General features: G+C 38.8%; 2 long non-coding RNA genes across 3 annotated transcripts; both read left to right on the plus strand.

Moving 5' to 3' along the window:
• The first annotated feature begins 1,321 nt into the window (after window positions 1–1,321).
• On the plus strand, window positions 1,322–2,124 carry LOC143477712 (uncharacterized). Its single transcript, XR_013121625.1, has 4 exons — window positions 1,322–1,366; window positions 1,691–1,759; window positions 1,891–1,927; window positions 2,064–2,124. It is a non-coding gene; the product is annotated as an uncharacterized LOC143477712 (long non-coding RNA).
• Window positions 2,125–4,707: 2,583 nt separating this feature from the next.
• LOC143478206 (uncharacterized) lies at window positions 4,708–11,023 on the plus strand. 2 transcript variants are annotated; one of them, XR_013121710.1, is made up of 5 exons: window positions 4,708–7,256; window positions 7,421–8,184; window positions 8,444–8,544; window positions 9,549–9,596; window positions 9,703–11,023. It is a non-coding gene; the product is annotated as an uncharacterized LOC143478206 (long non-coding RNA). The 2 variants fall into 2 exon arrangements; XR_013121709.1 differs by having other exon boundaries at window positions 4,708–8,184.
• The last annotated feature ends 2,400 nt before the right edge of the window (window positions 11,024–13,423 follow it).

Consider the following 13,423-nt stretch of genomic DNA (forward strand, 5'->3'; position numbering starts at 1 on the left):
TATCGTGATCTATCGATTGCTGGTGGTTGGCGCCAGAGCGAACTAGTAACTCATTTAATCATAGATGTGGATCAGAGGTAAATAAACTAGATTTTTTTTTTGGCGTGACATATCGGAAGTGTGGCGTGAGAGCGTGTGAAGACAGTCAAATGCGTGTGTCTCACGCTTAATGCGTGAGAGTTGGCAACCCTGTGAATCAGTCAGACTAGGGCTACAGAGTGTGTGTGCAGAAATACATGAACATGCTAACACATGGTCTACAGCATTTTATATTTGGCAGACACTCTTATGCAAAGAGCAAACTACATGCCAAAGCCAACAGGACCAAAATATTATAGAAGAAACTTGTGCGTGTACAAGTTTTAAAACAGTTTTGAAGCTAACTGTTACATATAAATTATGTTTTTATCCACCCTTCTGTCACGGTGACAGCTCCGGACCCTTCCCTGTGGGCGTGCCGTTACGTTGTCTGCGTGTCGTTGTGTCCATATGTACTTCCGTGGGTGTGGGTTGTCTGTGAGCGTGTTCGTAGTCTCACCTGTGCCTTGTCTCGAGATTACGAGGGTCTGTGTTAATCACCTATTTAATGTGCGTTCGCGCAGTGTCTTGTGCTCGTCTTTGTCTAAAGTTTGTGCTTGAGTGAGCTACATGTGTTCGTGTGCTTGCGCTATTGCGCCGGACTTCACTTTGTCTACACCAAATAAACCACCGTGTCAGCACCAAAGCCGTCTTCGTGCTTGTCTCTACCCAGCATCACACCTTCATGGAAATATGACCTATCCAAGATACATTTTTTTACATAATAGTCTAAAGACTGCATGTGTGTGTACGGTAAAGAAAATTTTGTTTCCATTCCATTCTCTCTAAAAAAGGAGATTTGATGGGGGTGCAAGATGGTTGAACTCCATCAGGATATCTACGTAAGTACTTGTATTTTTCTATTTTTAATGATTTTATTTATTGTACATTAGAAACATAACAGTTACCTAAAAAAAATTATTCTGACATTTTTATTATGATTCACAGTAAACCCCAAAGGCCACCGAAACCTGAAAGAAGGTAAAACGTATTATAATACCATAAATACCATAAAGTAACTGTAATAGAGCAAAAACAAAGCACATCAAATACCTCCAGCAGAATAACCTGGATGTTTTATATCCATTAGGAGCAGACAAAGTTTCTGGAGCAGATTTTCAAGGTGCTTTTCTTAAGATATTTATGATATTGAAGATATTTTTCTTTTATTATTGCACAGTGAAATATTGTAAGGAAACTCCATTTAAATGATCTTTATTACTTTTTTATTACTTTTTAATCACAGGAAAGATCCTCTCATCAGTTCAAATGTGAGAATGGAGAACTTGTGAGTTATGCTTATTAAAGTCATAATTATATAAGTTATCCATAAAGGGACAGTTTTTCTGACCCAGTTCTGATCTGTGTAAGACTTGTTTGATTTTACTAGTTTAATCAAGTAGTGTCAGTCTTTAAACAACTGTTGACTTGTAATTAACTTAGCATTTCTGGTTAATAATATGAACTGGTAAGATGTTGTCATTCCACCAGTATTTGCTGTTGTTTCAAACACAAACACATTCACACACATACTTTATTTCCTTACACCCAGTGTAATATGCTCAGAAGGTCATATCTCTATGCTCAGTCAACATGGGACTTTTGTCCTCAGGTTAACCAACACAAGTGTGGGAACTGCAGCCTCAGGATTCTCCAAACCCCGCCTACCATCACCAAAAAGGTGACTAGGCTTCTCATGATTAGACTTTTCCCATTTCTGAAGCCTACAATTATTAGTGGTTTAGTAAATATCTCCCTCTACCTCTCTCTCTCTCTCTGTGATCCTCTTCTATTTTAAACTATGCATCAAAGTTCACCAAAATCATACTACAAGGGTGGATGTTCAGCAGTAAGTATGTTTGTTTCACAAACTCATTTCCACTTACCAATGATCATATTAACACTACCAAAAAAAACACAGAACTTGATTTAGCTCAGGATATTTTACTGTAGTTTCACTGTCCTGTCCTCAAATGTCCCCACAGCATTATGATAATGATGACGACTACACAAACACAGCTGATCTCGTGCTTTATGGAAATGTCAGTCAGATAAAGGACTTGGAAACCCTATGAAGGACAGACTGTATTTCAGTGCCGTCATTATTTTCAAGTTTGTTGGTACCAGCACCAGTAATGTTAAAGAGCACTTACCCAGTCAAATGGACATCATTGTGTTCACTGTTTTGTTAACCCGAGACTATTAACTCTCATAGTTGAGTGCTTCTCAAGCTGTATGAGATCTCTTTGTATGTCTAATTTACATTGTTTGGATAGCTTACTTTTTTACATTATGGTAATATTAACCCTGTTTACAAGTCTGCATTTTTTTACTACGTTCATAGATTACACACCAAATTGTATGAACTGTCTTAGGAACTGTTATGAATGTTGTTTTTGACTCATTTGAATAGAAATGTCTTAGTAGTAACTAGTAGTAACATCTTTTTAGAAAACAAATGAAATTGTAATCAATTTAACAATGTTAATATTAATGTTCTGCTTAAAACGGCATTTTATTACATGCTAACACATTTACTGGATATAAATTACTGAAATCTTCCATCTCGGAGTCAAATGTACCTTTTTAGAAACATACACACACAAACATACCTTTTTATTTTATTTTATGACGTAGGTGGGTGTAACGTGAGGACTGAGGCAGGATGCAGCAACGAACGTTCATGAAAAAACGTGTTATTTTGTAAAATATAAATTTAATTAAGGCAAGAAAATGTGACTCCAATTCTGAAATCAACCACTAGAGGTGTGTACGGAATTAATAGTGCAGATCTGAAAGTGAAAGTGAACTGTGTTTGTGCAGAGGGACCGTTCTCTTCACTAGTCCCACTCTTCTACTGTGGAAGGAAACCAGAGTACCCAGAGAAAACCCACACAGGCACAGGGAGAACATGCAAACTCCACACAGTGCAATCAATCCACCACACCTCCACCCCTCCAAATTTATATTATACTGAGGTAAGGGGCACTAGGACCTGGGAGAGTAATTGCTGATATAGAACAGCATAAATACAACCACAACTTGAGTTTGTAAAATTTTTGGCCAATCATGGCTCTCTGCTTCAGAAATTTTGCTGAAGATTGTAACTTGAACAAAAAAAGCAAAGAAGGTACATAATTTCTAGGTATTTTAGGGACGGTGAGGAATGAGGCAGTGAGTAAGCCATTGCTCTTGCTTTTCTTTTATTAAGAAACCTTGCTTACATCAAACAGGTGTAAGAGGAAGCACACAACACACAGTCAGGGTGGCATTAACTAACCATGTGCTGCCCTCTGAGGCCTCACAGACACCCCCAGAGGTCACATATTTGCAGGCGCTACAGTTACAATTGATGACTGCGGAACAAATGCTAATGCTGTTAGGTTGTGTCACCTGTAGACTTAGATCATAACCATCACGGTTCAGAAAGAGCAGCATAAATTTGTTCAGCTGTAACGTTTCGGGGGGATAGGCGTGACGCAAGTGCAAGATTTAAACTACTTTATTAAAGAATATAAGAAACAGACTAGACAGATAAAACTACTAGGCACACGAGAATCCACATAACAGAAACAATCAAACAACCAGGTGGCAAAACAGATATACTCTGAACAGGGGAGTGAAACAAGATTCAGGTGTGGGCACTAAAGACGGGGGCGGAACAGACACAAAGGAAAGCACAGAACTACAAGATAAACTGGGAACAAAATGGAAAAGAGGAGCAGATAAACAATATAATGAACAAAATGTCAGTAATCAAATTGAGGGTCATAAATTCCCTTACAATAACATTAATTTAAAAGCACATTTAGGGGAGATGTTAAAGCAGTGGTTCCCAAAGTGGGGGGCGCGCCCCCTAGGTGGGGCGCGGAGCTATTGCAGGGGGGGGGCGCGGAGCTTGAAAGTAAAACGTGCACATGTGTTAATATTAGGGATGCACCGATTCCGATATTAATATCTGAAAAAATTCTAGATCGGGTATCGGGGACAATGTGACCGATCCATAAAAACAGATCTATTCAGTCTAATTCTATGCTTGTATTGCTTGCTTTTCGGAGTTAGTTCAACCTTAATACTCGCGCTGGTGGTAATACTCCACTTAGTCCGTTTATTTGCTGGTTGACCAAAATAAACCTGGGCTCCAGCAATACTTCACTGTTCATACATGAACTGGTGAGTTGTCCAAAGCTCATTTAATGCGTTACTTACAGAAATAAATTAAAGAGCAGTGGTCTGAGTCTGTCTACGGCAGAAAGCTAAAAAAAACAATATTCCATACGCGCGCTCTACTCGCTCCCTTAAAGAGACAGTAGCCTACACATATTTCTGGCCATTACATGCTTTGTGCTCTGCGTGATGTCTGCGCTTGCAAACTAGCCGCATATGTATTGCTGTTTCTCTTATTTCATCTCCTTATTTATTTTAAATTATATGTAGAATTATTGAACCATTTAAAAGGTTTCTTGCTGTTTATTTTTTTCATGTTTGACCAAAGTTGTGAACCTATTGTTTTTGTAAGTTTTAAACACATTCCTAGTCAATATGGGGGGGGTGTAGGGGGGGCCGCAAAAATATTCTCATCTACTAAAGGGGGGCACGGCAGAAAAAGTTTGGGAACCACTGTGTTAAAGAATGGCTTCTTGTTTTTAATTTTTGATATGGTGTAGGTCTCATTTCTTCTTGGTGTTCTGGTACTCACATCACCCAACCTAACAGGTGTGTACTGTGAACAGGATTTACAGTACGTAACAATTTTACATATATTTCTTGTTCCCAGGTGTTAAGTATGTTTTCCTAATTTCCTAAAATGATCCTAAAATGAATAGAACAATTTTATTTTCCCCATACACAAGGTTGGAGAGCAGATCACTTTGTCCTGCAGTGTCCTGCACACCTGTCCTCCTACTCCTCCAACGCTAAAATTTGTGTTAGTATATTTCATCACGCCACATCGATCTTGTAATGTCCGTATTTGTCTTACGCGACATAAGGAGACGACAACCGTAGTAGTTTTAACACTGCCCGTTTATTACTCAAGTCTGTCTATCCATACAGCGTATTCCCAGAACCCCCTGCAGCTCTCCCATCTCTTAAAGTAACAGTATTCCATTCTACTGTATGCCATACATTACAGATCTCATAGGCGTGTTTACTGTCTAAAGTTTGGTTGTGTCCCCTTGTTCCCCTCCTGAGGAGATCGCTTCCAGTAATCTGAATAAAACATTAATATCTTCACAATTGTGTCCGGCCATGACTTTGCCTGTGCCTAGTACGTCACACATATCCATTGTGAAGTTAGAAGGTCTCTTTGTCTGCTTTCATTTGGTCTGAGAAGATGGCGAGGATTCTGAATCTCTGCATCATCTTTCACAGTACAGTGTGATTTCTTTCTTTCTGTTTTATGCAGTGTAAAAGAATGCTCGTGGGATTTATCTATGCAGCACACACAGAAAGCTATGTAACTATAAGAGTTCTATTTAGTTTTCCTAAACTGATCTGCTTTAAGAGGATCTGTAATATGCAGCCCCGTCGACAGGGGGGGACAACCGGGTCTGTTGTCCCGGGCCCCAGGGCCAGGGGGGCCCATCAAAGAGCCCAGCTATTTATTTTTTATTTAAAGTCTATAATTTTAAATAATCTTGAAATCTTTCATTAATATAAAATTTTGTACTCAAAATAAGCTCAATGGCTAAAATATATGTTTTTTTTTACCTATCTGCATATTTTCCATTAAGTGCATATACCCCCGCCTCCCACTGAAAAATGGTTTGATCCAGCATCGACCGTAACCAGCTGGTACCCGCCCAACAGCGGGAAATACAGTGGAGGATAGTTAAAGTAAACAGAAATCTGGAGGCAGAAAAGAAAGAAAAAACATTTACCTGACGAATTTTAATGCATTGTGTTCCAGGTTTGAAAAGTGCTGGAATTTAGGCTAAAGTACTACTTCGTTTCACAACAAATGTAATTCCAGGACGAAACATGAGAGAATGTGAAGACGTTAATATTGGGCGTTTTGAAAAATAAACAACCATTAAATAATGTAAATAAAAAGCGAATTATTTCGAGTATATGTATAAATATTTAACTTAATTAAGTTTAGCGTTCAGGGAAATATTGAAATGGACCTTTAAAGTGACGTACAAGTGCTTTAATTCCACCTTGTAAAGGTGTATGAACCCTGCAAACGTGACTTTGTTCATTGCGCTGAGGCGCGGCGCGCGCGAAGTTACAAAATTCGAGAGGTGCACGACCTCGCGAATCGACAGCGCGCGAGACCCTCGCGCACGTTCGGTGCCATTGCGATTACGTAATTTTCGCAGCGCGGACCCTCGCGCCGCTCGCGACACGTCAAGTATAAACCAGTCAGCTGTCAGACACAGCTTTGATCTGTGGCTATATTATATACTATATGACCTAACACAAGGATTGTCTGCTACAGAGAAAATTCAAATGACGTAAGCGGGGGGGGCACATGAAACTTTATTGTCCCGGGCCTCAGCAAGACTGTCAACGGGCCTGGTAATATGGACTCAAACTTCAGAGTGCTTACTTTAATTGGCAATGAACAAAGCATTATATTCCATCCCCCCAACCCCTCCAAAAACACTTTTAAAGTCAGTTAACCTGGATAGCCTGGATGTAGAGTATTACTGTATTTACAAGAGTACAGTCCTTTCTTTACATAGAGTATTACAGTGCTTACAAACTACTTGCATTTTTCACCTGTACATGAATTAATTCCTTATTTCACTAATTTGACTTTTATGGTCACACAGGATTCTTGTTTAGTGCTACATGGAGTTGGATGATCCAAATGCCCAGTTGTGTTCAAGGTTTTTCAGGTTCCTGCCTGGTGATTCCATGTTTATTCAACACATCAAATAATGTTACAAATCCTGATCGGATAGTGTGGTATGAATATCACCACATGTATTATCCTATAGTGTATGATGATTGTTACACCAGATATGTGATGGACGAGTTCAGAGGAAAAACCAACTTATTTAAAAGGTCACATAGAGGGTACCCCATAGGAGGGGACTGCATAAGAGACTGCAGTCTGCTGATTACGGGTCTCAGCCGAACCCACAATGGAAGAACAGTATATGCTTGGATAGATCCAGAAAATATTGGGGGAGGGTTCTACGATGTTACGTCTAAAATATCCATCAAAAGTAAGTGATCTTTCCTCTCAGCCCTTTTACGATGAGTGATTAATGGCTAGGGAAAGGTGTTAAACAATTTTGAAGCATATTTTTTCTAGGCTAAGTGGAAACTCTCCTGCACCCAATGTGTCACATTTTAATTCCATTGTGATGGACAATTGTCCATTTTGCAGGACAACCCATCATTCAGATTGTTGGAGGTCACACAGTGGGGGAGAGCGTCACTGTGCAGTGCTCCACATACCACTCCTGCCCATACCAGCCTCCCACCCTAAACCTGAGCACTGCGCAAAACATTGAGAAAGTAAATGACTATATAGAGATGACTTACCTTAATGAAGGCAGATGGAACACCACACTAGTACGCAAAGGAGTTGTTCAGTCTGAAAACCAGACAGTTCGCTGCGATGTCAGACACCCAGGGGGGCTCTCTGCATCAGCAACCAATACACATCAAGCAAAGTGTGACACATTACATTTGTGAACTGTCAAAAACAAAGCGTTGTGTTGTGTGTGAAAAGGTGGTGACCATTACTATACCGTTTTTGATATGTGTGTTTTCTGTCTCCTGTGACATTTGCTTTTAGAGTGACATAGATGTATATCTGTATCGTATTATAAGTGAGTGTTGCTGTCACTATCACAGGTGCCATTTATCAACCTCAAATTACTCCTACTGCAAACCCAGAGTTTCTGGAGGGTGTGGAGAAAGAGATCCTGTGCACTGTATTGTACATGTGCTCTGAAAACCGGCCTTACATCACATGGAATGGTGGAGGGAACCCTGGCATCACAACTTTTGCTAAAGGTGTAAAAGATGAGGCCAGATCCATATTAAAGTTTACAGCTAAGGCTAGTGACCAAGGTAAAGTCATTACCTGCACAGCAGAGTTTAAAGGAGATGTTCAACCTGCCAGCATTACTTTACAAGTAAAACGTGAGTAACACATTTTTATGGCCTTTTTTAAACTGAGTTTCATAACTGTTGTTTAACATGGTTTGTATGTCTTGGACTAGAGACCTTATGAATATGTATGTGCATGAAGTGTTAAAGTGTTTGTGTTAGGAAGACTTCTTGTTATTTCTTGTTCTTGTTATTCTTGCCCAAGTCATGTATAGTAAATCGTCATTAATCATTTGTGGAAAGTTGGAAATAGAATGTAATTGTTTTGAAACCCTTGAAATCCTTTTTTTAGGATACGGAATGGAGACCATAGGACAATACGTCATTGCACCTCTGTTGCTGCTTTGTGCAGAATTCTTCTTTGCTGGAATTATATAAGATAATGAGAAGAAAGTAAGTAATTTTTTATTCTTTGTGGAACATTTGTAACAAATCACAGGGCGGGTGTGATGCAAACGCTAGGATTCAAATGAAATGAAACAAAACACCTGATTTCAGCTTGTTTCAAGTCAGCCGAGTGGTGGACAAGGACGGTGTGTCAGTGCTGCAGAGCATGTGTGCAGAAACACGTCAACATGCTAACACGTGGTCAACGGCATCATGCAGATTTGTCAATCGTTTACATTTGGCAGACACTCTTACAGTTTCCAACATGTTACACAAAGGAGTCTTACCAAAGGAAACTTATTACTACAGCATAGTGCATTTCTCAGTCAGCATCAACATGCCAAAGCTGACAGGGCTAAAAACATTGTACAGTGGAACCTCAGTTAGCAAACGCCTCAGATAGCGAACAATTCGGATAATGACCAAACGTTTCGCTAAAAATTTGCGTTAAAAAAGTGTAGTGAAAAGGAAGCTGTCAACAATTTAATTGAAATGATTTCCAAGTTTGAATGATGCATGCGTGTGTTGGATATCGTCGCAAGATATTTGTTTACTAAATGTTTTCTTATCTTTAAATGCTTTCTTTAATGTTTTTATGTTTATTTAATTCCATTTGTACTACATTATAACTGTTCTCATTAAAAAAAAAAAAACATACCCATATAGCCTGTAACTTTCATATATTAGCGAGTCAACAGGGGCTGGGAACCAATTATTTCTATTTCCTTTATTTCTTATGGGGAAAATTGTTTCGGACAACAAACATTTTTGGAACAGATTGTGGTCATTAAACGAGGTTCTCCTGTAGAAACAATTTGCATGTACATTTCTTTAGCATGGACCTAAGTTTTAAATCAGTTTTTTTAGCTGATTATGATATTTTTAGTTTTTTTTTTATCAGCCTTGCAAGACATTCTGTTACATAATACTCTACAAGCTACATATACAGTAACGTATGTATACAGTAACGTTAATCACATTTCCATTCTAAATGACACTCTCTACAACAGGAAGTTTGATGGTGGTGCAAGATGGTTGAACTCCATCAGGATATCAACGTAAGTACTTGTATTATTTTATTTTGAATTATTTTATTTATTGTACATTTGAAACCTAACAGTTACCTAAAAAAGATGATTCAGACATGGTTATTATGATCCACAGTAAACTCCAAAGGCCACCAAAATGAGCTGTTTGAAATAGAGACCGCCATGTCTCATTTAGACTGCCAGTGGTGCTCGCTCCAACAGTGCAAGGATGAAATCATCATGTTGTGTTATTTGGTATGACAGGGTCGACAAATTAAATCAATCTCTGTGGTTTTGGTCTGCATTGTAAGTCCCCTCCTTTTGGTGAGCATGTGTTGGATAGCCAGAATAGTTAGTTATTGCAAACATGACAAAATAAAGGTAACCAAGGCATTTTTCTTTGTTTTCATGTATTTGTCCAATTAAATAAGAAATGAGTTATGAGTTAATATGGATAATATAAAGTGGTAAGATGTCGTCATTCCACCAATGTTTGCTGTTGTTTCAAATACACATTTCTTTATGTGCGTAGGTCCTCAGGTTAAGCAACACAAGGGGCCTGCAGCCTTAGAATTCTCCAAACCCTGCCTACCATCACCAAAGAGGTGACGAGACCTCTCTTGATTAGGCTTTTCTCATTTATGAAGCCTATTAGTGCTAAAGAGTAAGACGTAAGACAGTAAGACTTTAGGTAATGTTGGAGCTGCAATGGTTTAGTAAACTATCATGCTGTGTGTATGTGATCCCACTCTATTTTAAATGCATGAAATTTCAGTAACATTTATTTACACAAATTTAAACAAATTTTCCACTTATCCATTACTATAAAAACACAAAAAAATTTCAAAACTTCATTGAACTTATGTATTACCTCTTTCACTTGTCTGTACCATCACCTTTAATTTTCTCTTGGTACTGATTTAGCTCCGTTATTTGTTTAGATAATATCAGATTGTTCTGATTGTATCATAGATTCAATATCTTGTCCACCAAATGTCTCCAGGGCCTCATGACAATGATTATACATTTATGAAGATGTCAGATTAAGGACTTGGAAACCCTATGAAGGGCAAACTGTATTTCATTATTTTCAAGTATGTTGGTACCAGCACTAGTAATTGTGTTCACTGTCTTGTTAACCAGAGAGTAATTAACTCACAGTTGAGTTCATTTTAGTGCTTCACAAGCTGTACGAGATCTCTTTGTATGTCTAACTTACATTGTTTGGATAGCTTACTTTTAAAAATTATGGTAGTATTAACCTGTTTACAAGCTATTGTCTGCATTTTTTTACTTCTTTCATAGACACCAAATTGTATGAACTGTTAGGAACTATTAACTTTTTGACTCATTTGAATAGAAACGTCTTAGTAACTAGCTGTAAAATTTTAAGAAAATGGAATTTTAATCATTTACTTATCTGCTTAAAACTGCATTTAATTACATTAAAGGATAATAAATCCAATAAAATTACTGGATACAAACTACTGAAATCTTGGAGTCAGATGCATGTCAGGATATAGAGGCCATATTCCATGTTTGTCCTGTCGTGGTGACGTTGGGTTCATCCCTCGGGTGGGCGTGGCCAGGGGGCTATTCCACGAAGCAAGCTTATGAAAGCGGTGCTTATTAGAGTGAGCCTCGTTTGAGTTAGCCAAACATTTAACTTCCGTCTAGTTCCGTTCCACTAAAGAAATCCAGACGCAACCTGTTCCCGCTAATTCAAGCCAGGCTTTTGTAATCGGCGATCATGCGCGTGCACACAGTATTTAAACAGCCTCATTAATCGATACTCGAAAAGGCAAGAAAATGTCGAAAGAGCTGAAGGACTGAGCAGCTTTTTTGCTTCTTCTGCTGAACATGAGCTACTTATACGTATATGAGGAATATAAAGACATTATTACAAAGAAAGGCAACACGTCCTGTATTCATAAAGTCAGAGAAGCTGTCTGGCAGAATATTGCAGACAGAATAAATGCGTGAGCATATCATTTAATCCATTCATTGGCATTTTAAAAGTGTTATAGTAAATTAATAATGTTAATTAATCATTTCCTGATTTAGACGTAACATGAGCGGGGTGAAGAGAACATGGCAGCAGGTCAAGGTGAAATATAAAGATATACTCCAGAATGGTTGATTAGTCTACAGTTGATTAGTCTAATGTGCAGGAAAAGGTAAAACACCATATTAAATAACTGTATAAAATATTTTAGCAACCAGAAAGAAAACCGCTACTGCTGCTACTGGTGGTGGGGCTCCTATAACAGCCCTCACTCCCAGGGGCGCAGATGGCACTGGGGACGGGGGGGACATGTCCCCTTCAGATTTATATTGACCCCATCCGAAATCTAGCATCTACAATATAAATATATATATATATTGTACAGTTTGGTCCCCCTCACTTCAGAATTTCTATCTGCGCCCATGCTCACTCCTGCAGAAGACCTTGCTTTAGAGCAAAACAGCAGACGCCCCATCATTGTGGAATTTGATGAATATATTAAGGAAGCGCTTAAGCGCAAGGCAAACCTTTTGAATTTCGCAGCAGACCGTCGCCTTACTAAGATGTTCTGCATCCCCAACGCTGTACAGAAATGCGCAACTGGCAAAGAAGCGCAAAGCTTATTAATACTCAGGTACAAAGAATTTTTTTTTTGTGATATTGTCATGTCCAGCCCCTCCCTCCTCCCTGGTCCCGCCTAGCTCCCTGCTCCCATTCGTTCCTCCGTCTGTCTGTCACGTCCCCATCATTAGTAGCCATTGGTGTTTTGTTACCTCGTTGTCTGGTTAATTGTTTTGTTTATGCTGTAGTTCACTTCTTTCTTGTTGCTCCTGTAGTCATTGCTTCTCCTGTGTAATGTTCTCCCCGTATATGTATGTAGTTGTTAGTTGTTATGTCCTCATGCGTTAACATTCCCAGTTATATAGCTTACCTGTTTAGTGGTGTCTTCTCCTTTGTTTAGTGTAGCTACCCTTTTGCCTTCTGTGTTTTGTCCTTTGGTTTACCACTGTCTTTCTATCAAATCTTTCTTATCTGCACTTGCGTCACTCCTGCTAATCTCCCGCCCCGTGAATCGTTACAGATATAGAGTGTATGCTAATGTATGTTTGTTGACCATAACTGCGATTATACACTGTATTCCATTTTACACTGACCTGAATTTGTTAAGATTAAATCAATAGGCTACATTAAAATGTGCAAAAACCTCACTGATTAACAATGAGTATGTACTCTGAAGATCGAAATATAAATTGCATTTGGAAATATAATTATTAAATTTTGATAATAATAACCTGCAATCATTCCAAACTAATAATTACAGTACTCCATTAAATGTATGAAGATATGATATGATATGCTACATCCACAGCAATTTAATGGATAGGATTGCAGCGGTACCTTGTTCCTCAATTCAGTTTCCCGGATGGCGAGACTGACATCACGCTGCTCAGCCATTAGGAGTGGTCCCGCTAAGCTAAGCCTCAACTCTAGCCTGGTACGGAGCAGGTTAGTTCAAACGTATATGTTGCTGTAGTAACTGAGCGAGGCTCAAGTCTAGCCTCTTTCGTGGAACCGAATTTGAGCAAAATGAGGCTTGCCTTGCTGATAAATAAACTTGCCTTGCTGATCTTTGTCTTTCATGTTGTTTGCATTACATTTCTGTGGTTCATCTCTACACATTGTAAGGTTTAAATGGTTTGTTCTATGTTTGATATGTTGAAGTCTTTTCATGTAGGATGTGCCTGTATGTTGGACTCTCTCACGAACTCAGGCCTGTTCCGACCCTTATTTAGGACTAGCCTTTAATAAACTAGTGTCCACCACCCTCTCACTCCCTGATGCCCGTAGTATC

Source organism: Brachyhypopomus gauderio, chromosome 16 (assembly GCF_052324685.1).
Source record: "Brachyhypopomus gauderio isolate BG-103 chromosome 16, BGAUD_0.2, whole genome shotgun sequence".
NCBI classification, from domain to species: Eukaryota; Metazoa; Chordata; class Actinopteri; order Gymnotiformes; family Hypopomidae; genus Brachyhypopomus; species Brachyhypopomus gauderio.